This window comes from Octopus bimaculoides, chromosome 3 (assembly GCF_046866305.1).
Source record: "Octopus bimaculoides isolate indiv1 chromosome 3, ASM4686630v1, whole genome shotgun sequence".
Taxonomy (NCBI): Eukaryota; Metazoa; Mollusca; class Cephalopoda; order Octopoda; family Octopodidae; genus Octopus; species Octopus bimaculoides.
This window is the reverse complement of record NC_142930.1, coordinates 86047593-86055092: the sequence shown is the minus strand read 5'-3', so window position 1 is coordinate 86055092 and position 7500 is coordinate 86047593. Positions and strand designations below refer to the sequence as shown.

At 34.5% G+C, this 7500-nt stretch overlaps 1 long non-coding RNA gene across 6 annotated transcripts in view; it reads left to right on the top strand.

Annotated features, from left to right (window-relative positions):
• Positions 1–7500, top strand: part of LOC106882789 (uncharacterized) — a 37687-nt gene that overhangs the window by 2788 nt on the left and 27399 nt on the right. The window lies entirely within an intron of this gene.

Here is a 7500-nt window from a genome sequence, read left to right as displayed (position 1 = left end):
ACTTGAAAAGATTGATTCTATGAACAAGTAAGTTGGTGTGGGAGCGAAAGGAAAGAGAAAATGTATAGATGAATAACTGATATTCTTTGGTTCTTGTTATTAAACTGAAATGGCCCTGCTCAGATCTTTTACTAGGCTAAGTTTGATTAAATTGACTCTGGTAAATATTTTATTGACTAGTAGCTCTTATTTTATCGACTTCGGAAGGCTTGAAACGCTAGACATTGTCGGGCGAGATTTGAACTGACAACATAGAGACGTAGCCGCATTGAGAAAAAAAGAGTTGTTTGACACTCTACCGATTCTGCCATCCAGTCGCGAAGAGGGTAAAAACGTAAACAGAGCAACGGGGGATTAGCTCTCTGTTTACTTTTCTAGGAAGAGCTAAAGATGAAGTAAACGGAGATTGAACACAAGGAGAGTCAGTGAAGGAAAGAGAGTCAGACATTTAAACTAGGCAGAAAATGAATGAGCAGGAAAGGCAAATAACGAGGAAGGACTTGGAAAAGGGAAAACGGGGTCGGCGAAAGGACAATAACATTCTTAAACAGCAATTACTTGAGTATATTCTAAGGTAATCATCCATGTTCTCGGTTCAAGAACGGATGTTTCATTTAGCATGGTGCCTAAATAGCGTCGAACAATGCGAGCTGGATGAAGCCTCTTTCAGCCAAACCTCATTGCTTGTATTCTACCCTACGTTTGTGAGTATTTGAACGAGTGTAAAGCGACAGAGTAAGCTTTTAATTGTGTGCAGTAAAGTTTATCTCATGAAGTGATGTCATTCTCATTGTTTATGATCGTTGGCATTAGTATAGTTGTTTTGTCATTCTTGACATAGATAGGGCCCCTGTTGACGATGCTCTAGTTTATGTGTTTGAGCTTCAAAGGCAGGCATGGGTGTGTGGTTAAGAATTTCGCTTCGTAATTTAAAGACTCTAAGTTCGATACGACTATAGAGCGTTTCGGGCAAATGTCTTTTATAATAGCGTCTCCAGGACCGAAGTTCTATAAGTGAAACTGCGTAGATGGAAACTGTTTGGAAGCTTGTCCTATGAGCTCTATCTTCAATTCATCAGCTAGTTTTGTCACACATGATATCACTCCTATTGTACCAAGGGATTACGCCAATGGTTCACGTGTCCGTGGAATATCCTACCATATATACAGTAAATCAAAGAGCAAGCAGTTCAGGTGATTTGATGACTTAATATTCCTAGACTAAACCAACAAGGATCGAATTCCTTTCGCTTTTAACTTTACGTGGTTGAGATACGCTAGGCTAAACAGTTGTGTTGAACGGGAGAAAAACTAGAAGGGAAATATTAGAGAAATAATAAATTCCCGGTCATGAGTTTCTGAACCTTAGAAGTTTTTTCCCATCGCCTTTCTTTTGCAAAACCTGATCTGTTCTGCATAAATTTTGTTTGCTGGATGTTTCGGGTCCAGCTGGATGTTTGGGAACATTCAACTCGTGCATGCATCTGTGGACACAGGTATGGATCTGTTTCAATCAAGAGCTTCCGACTTGTATCACAGCATTTGATATCTTGAGCAATCATTATGTCGACTAATGTCTTCTGGAAAAAAGTACGTAGAGAGAAGCTGCGAAAAGGCCCGGCAAATGGATGGCACCAGTACTTCAAAGTGACATGGCATATACTCCGGCATGTTGGTTCCGCCTGAGAAGTAGCCTAAGGATACACATGTTTGTAGAATATACAGCGCTACAATGCAGTCAACGACTGTTGAATAAAACGAACCTCTGGAAAAGTCATCATTGAAAGTTCTGAAGGTCCATTCGCATGTGTGTCTATGCTCGCGTGTTTGTGTATATACATATGTGTCTGCACATAGACATGTGTATGCGTGTCCTATAAACATATAAATCTATATGTACGTGTAAACGCATATGTAGGTACATTATACGCGTGTGTGTGTGTGAGCGCGCGCTTATACCAGATAGTGAAACAGAGTTGGGTAACAGGTGGAGGGAGACCGCGAACTACTGATAGAAATGCAATATTCAAAAGTGTGAAAGAAGAGAATTCATAACAAAGACAGCGTAAAGAAAATAATAAACTTTAGTGAAAGCAAATCAAAAACCTCATTGATGTTGTTATTTTGTTTTGTTTTGTTTTTTTCCTCTGCCTATAATTCATGTATAGAAATATATTTGCATCTTATAGAGATTTCAGTAGATTTTTTTAAAACTTCTATCTGTAACGTAAGAATATTTGAATACTTATTTAACAAATTAATATTTTATATTCCGACCCTCCACATTCGTTCACATACGTCACAGATTTACCACATGAATACAATTAACTATATATATGTAACTCATACACACATCTGCGCGTACAGTAACGCACACACGCACATCAGTATATAAATGTATATATGTGTGTGTGTGTGTGTGTGTGTGTGTGTGTGTGTGTGTGTGTGCGTGTGCGTGTGTGTGCGTGTGTGCAGGAATATATGCATGTGTGTATGCATAAAATGTAATTTTAATTTTAAATACAGCCATATATGAATAATATGTATTATATACATATATTATATATAATTTTTTATTATTTATATACTCAGACTTCATTATGAAAACTACATACAACACTTGCACACCAAATGCAGGAAGATGTACATGCGTGCCTTTGTATATATATTCACTTATATGCATATATTTATACATACACGCACACTGAAAAACACATACATCTGTTTGAGTGTGTGAGTGTGGCTGTATGAATATATGTAAATGAATATATATATATGTGTATGTATATATATATATATATATATATATATATATATATATATATATATATATATATATATATATATATATATATATATATATATATATGTGTGTGTATGTATGTATCTATATATATATGCATGTATATATATATATATATATATATATATATATATATATATATATATATATATATATATATATATATATATGTAAGTATGCATGTATATGCATATATTGATATACATGCATATATGTATTTATATGTATGTAGGTAAGAATAAGTATAGATGCTATTCAAGAATTGCAACTGTTATTTGAATGAGATATTCACAAACATTCTGTATATATTTAATTTATTTTAATTTAGTTTTCCTATTTTCTTTATTTTAATATGATTTCAATGACAAAATAATACATATACACCATATTCTTTTCGATATGTAACAACAAATATTGGTAAAAGACATGTATATATGCATACATATATGTATGTATATATACACATACATGATTACATATATGTATATATACACACACACGCACATATATGGTTGTTTGTGCGCAAGTATGTGTGAGTACTCACACACATATATGTGGGATGTTCCTGGTTATCGTTGTATGTGTGTGTGTGTAATTTTATGTGTGTATGGAGATAGACTGATAATTAGAAAGACAATATCATATTATCTTTTCTTCCTATATATTAATTATGAAATTTTGAGACTTGAAGACTTCTCTGTTATTTCTAGCAGGCCAAGCGACTAGGCAGAATCACTCGCGCTTGTCAAAATTTTCTAATATTGTAGTCGCACCTTTCAATTACCTTAATTTTTCTCCTATTTAAGGTACACAGGCTTCAGTTAAAATTTCAGATAGTGTAAAAATTGTAATGAAATGAGAAGAATGTTTGTGTGTTTGTGTGTGTGTGTGTGTGTGTGTGTGTGTGTGTGTGTGTGTGTGTGTGTGTGTGTGTGTGTGTGCATGTGTGTGTGTAAATAAGATTATGTGTACTCTTTTAGCTGTTGTATAAAATAAATCTAAATTAATTACAACTAATGGAGCAAATAATGTAAAACGTAGGAGTTATGAGCAACTCTCAAAGTGAAGGGAGGTAATTTCAAAAGATTGCAAATTAGTATCACCAACTTTAGGGGAAAGTCTGATTGTTGCATTCAAGCAAGGAACAACTTATAGACATTATAAATTTTACACAAACCGTAGCATAACTCAAAACTTAAATTTAAATATTGCAAGCCTCACTGTGAATGATTTACAAATGTAAAAATATCTTTTTTTTTTTATGTTATTGATGCACAGAAAAAGTGAGAGGAAGTTTCCTGGCGGACCGTTTCACGGTTTATTGACCGTCCCTCAGAAAATATACCTGTCTTTCCTCCGCAAGCATTATACATCTATATAAAGCAGTAGTAAATTAGCCTAGCGCATGAGTGGATTGCTTTTGAAAACTCTTCATATATTCAACAATATCTATTTTACACTACAGTAGTGAACTGTTATCAAATGAAGACTGTACGATCAGTTGCCAAATATATTTATATCTAGAAAATATGGTTGTGTAAATCATTTGACCATTAATAGTTGCTTCATGAAAATATATGATGAAACAATGGCACGAATTTCTATAAATGAATTAATAGACGATGTGTAACAATGCTTCATTTTAGGATCTTTTAAAAATAAAGCGGTTCCAGACTGTAATTGCAGGCGTAACCCTGCAACTGAATGAACTAAACTACATAACGAAGTAAAGTATACACGCACACACTAGTTTACATGCATTTACATATAGAATGATACACATACATATATAAATACATATAAATAAACATAAATGTGTGTATAAATATATGTAAGTATACATACATACCAAAAAGTAAATACAAATGGTGTTTAAAATTTACGGCAGCTGTTTCTGTAGCATTTTATTTGACGCTATCTTAGAGAATTTACATCATAATATACATTCCACTTCCTGTTCAATAAGGCTATCTCAGGATCGAGGAACGTGAAATCATCAACTTGAACAGCCAAAGCATGGTTGGCTCAAAAGCCACTGGATGTTATCTGGAAATCAACCCTGTCAGACAATCTTAAGAGGAATTTTCCCGTGCAACAGTAGAGGCTGTCGTTTTATATAGAGCACCAGCTTGGACGCTTACCAAAAACTGAAATCCTAGCTACATGGAACTAACGTCATAATTTTAAGAGCAGTCTTAAACCTACCTTGGTGAACTCGTCCCATCAAGGAACAGCTGTATCGAGGTTCCTTGCCTGTTTCCACCATTATAAAGGAAAGGTGCTTGCGCTTTGCGGGACATAGCTGGCAAGCAAAACATCAAGCAACATGTAACGTACGGGTATGAATGCCTAAGCATGGCCGAGCTGTAGATCGACTCATCAGAGACACTGGATGCCTCTCCGAAGAGCCCCCTCAATTAATGTAGAAACGAGATAGATGGCGTTTGCGTATTAAAAAGGTCCAGGCATGTTCGACCAGATTTTATGATAAATCCGTCATCATCAGGCAAAAATATTAGATATAGAATTGGACATAGCCAACATTCGCTAAGCTTACACATGTGTGTGTATGTGTGTGTGTGTGCGTATACTTGAAGCAAAGATTTTCCCATAGCTCAGCAGGTGCCATTAACACATGATGAGCCCATGATGGTGAAACTATGATCATGAAACTCAACTTCAAGCGCATATAAAGCTCTTTACCATCCTTTTGTGAATGGAAAAAGGCTTGTATGGCATTCGTATGCGCACACGCATATATGTTCGCGTGCATGCATAACATGTTCGGATTAAGACTCATAACGACACCAAAGACTTCAAAGGTTTGGTTGTCTACATATACTCGAATATGTAGACAAAATATAAACGAAAGTAAACCATAAAATAGATGACAACAACTAATAAGATGGAAAATAATGTATGCGTTTGTATACTTCTACATTATTTACATTTGAAAAGTTTTCTCCTGCATTTTCACTTGCAAAATCTTTGATCAGATACTCACTATGATACCATGAACACTATGAAATTGAATGTCAATCACATAGACCCCTTCGAAAATTATTTTAGCAAGTTTCGAGTGATTTCACTTGTGCCGTAAACCATTTACAATTTCTGTGGTGTCCCACTCCCCTTGCCTTGATTTCCCAAGTACGCTACTTATTTTGCTTAATGGTTATACCAGACTTGATGTACAACATGCTTGGGTACATGTATATGCATACAAGCAGAGAAAAAGCACATACGCATACACATGCCACGCGCACACACACACACACACACACACACACAAACACATTCATACATAGAGAAACATACATATACACACATACGTTTAACCCACATAAATATTTCGAAGTTCTTAAGCTATTATTCTTCTGTTTATTTATATGTCTTCGGACGAATCGTAACTACTTGTCTGTTTATATATATATATATATATATATATATATATATATATATATATATATATATATAATATATATATATATATATATATATATATATATATATATATATATATATATATATATATATATATATATATATATATATATATATACATATATATATATGTGTGTGTGTATGGATATGTATTAATGTGGTGCATTTGCGTTTATACTTATGTATATATGTATGAGTCTGTATGATTTTGTACGTGGATGTGCAGAAGCAAAACAAATAGATGCAGCGTAAGTTGTGGAAGAGAGGAGTTAGCGGAAGGGAGAAGAGTTGGAATACAAGTGGAACGGATGGAAAGAAATAGAGATGATGGAAGATCCAAACGGCTGAATGAATGATAGAGAATAATAATTCGCGAACACCAAATATTTGGTCATCACATATACAAGAGGAGAAAGAAGAAAGTTACCACTAAAACTAAGCAGACATTTGTGAGCAATTCACGGCAAATGGTGAGAGGCAAGGGTTTGATTGTTTGTTTATTACCAAGCCAATCTGTGTGGTGTGTTTGCAGTTGTGATACACGCATAGCGAAATGGTGCTAAAGTAAACATTGCGAAGTGTTCCAAATGTCTATTTGTATCTGTGGTGAGAGGGATGTGGATTTAAGAGATTCCTTCCATGCTTGATATATAGATGTGTGTCTGCTTGTGTGTTTGTGTGTGTACACACACACACACACACACATGCACACACATATACATACATTATATATATATATATATATATATATATATATATATATGCCTACTCGCTCATATGAGTGTCTGTGTGTGTTGGATTTGTATATGTATATTCTCCCTTTCTATTCACCTCTTTGAGGCAACGAATGGCTATTATGTAAAGGAAAGAGTGAATGAAAGACACAGGAAAAGGAAAAGAGTAAGAAAAACAACAGCGAGCATGAATATCAGACATATTTGTATTTTTGTGGGTATATATGCGTATCAGTGCGCGTGTGTGCGCACACGCACACACACACACATACATATATAAATTCGGATTGTTCGTGTTTTAAAACGACGAATTAAAAAAGAAATATTGTTGGGGGTGGGGTAGGAATTAATTTTTTTTTTTTTGCATAATCGTATCAATTCTATTATGCAGAAGACAGAATTGAAAATATTTTGTAAAAATTCGTAAAAATACAAAAACAAAGTATGAGGGGTTTTAGCCCGTGCTTACATCACAACTCCACTGAGTCTTGCTTCCACTAGCGAACACTATACGTATCT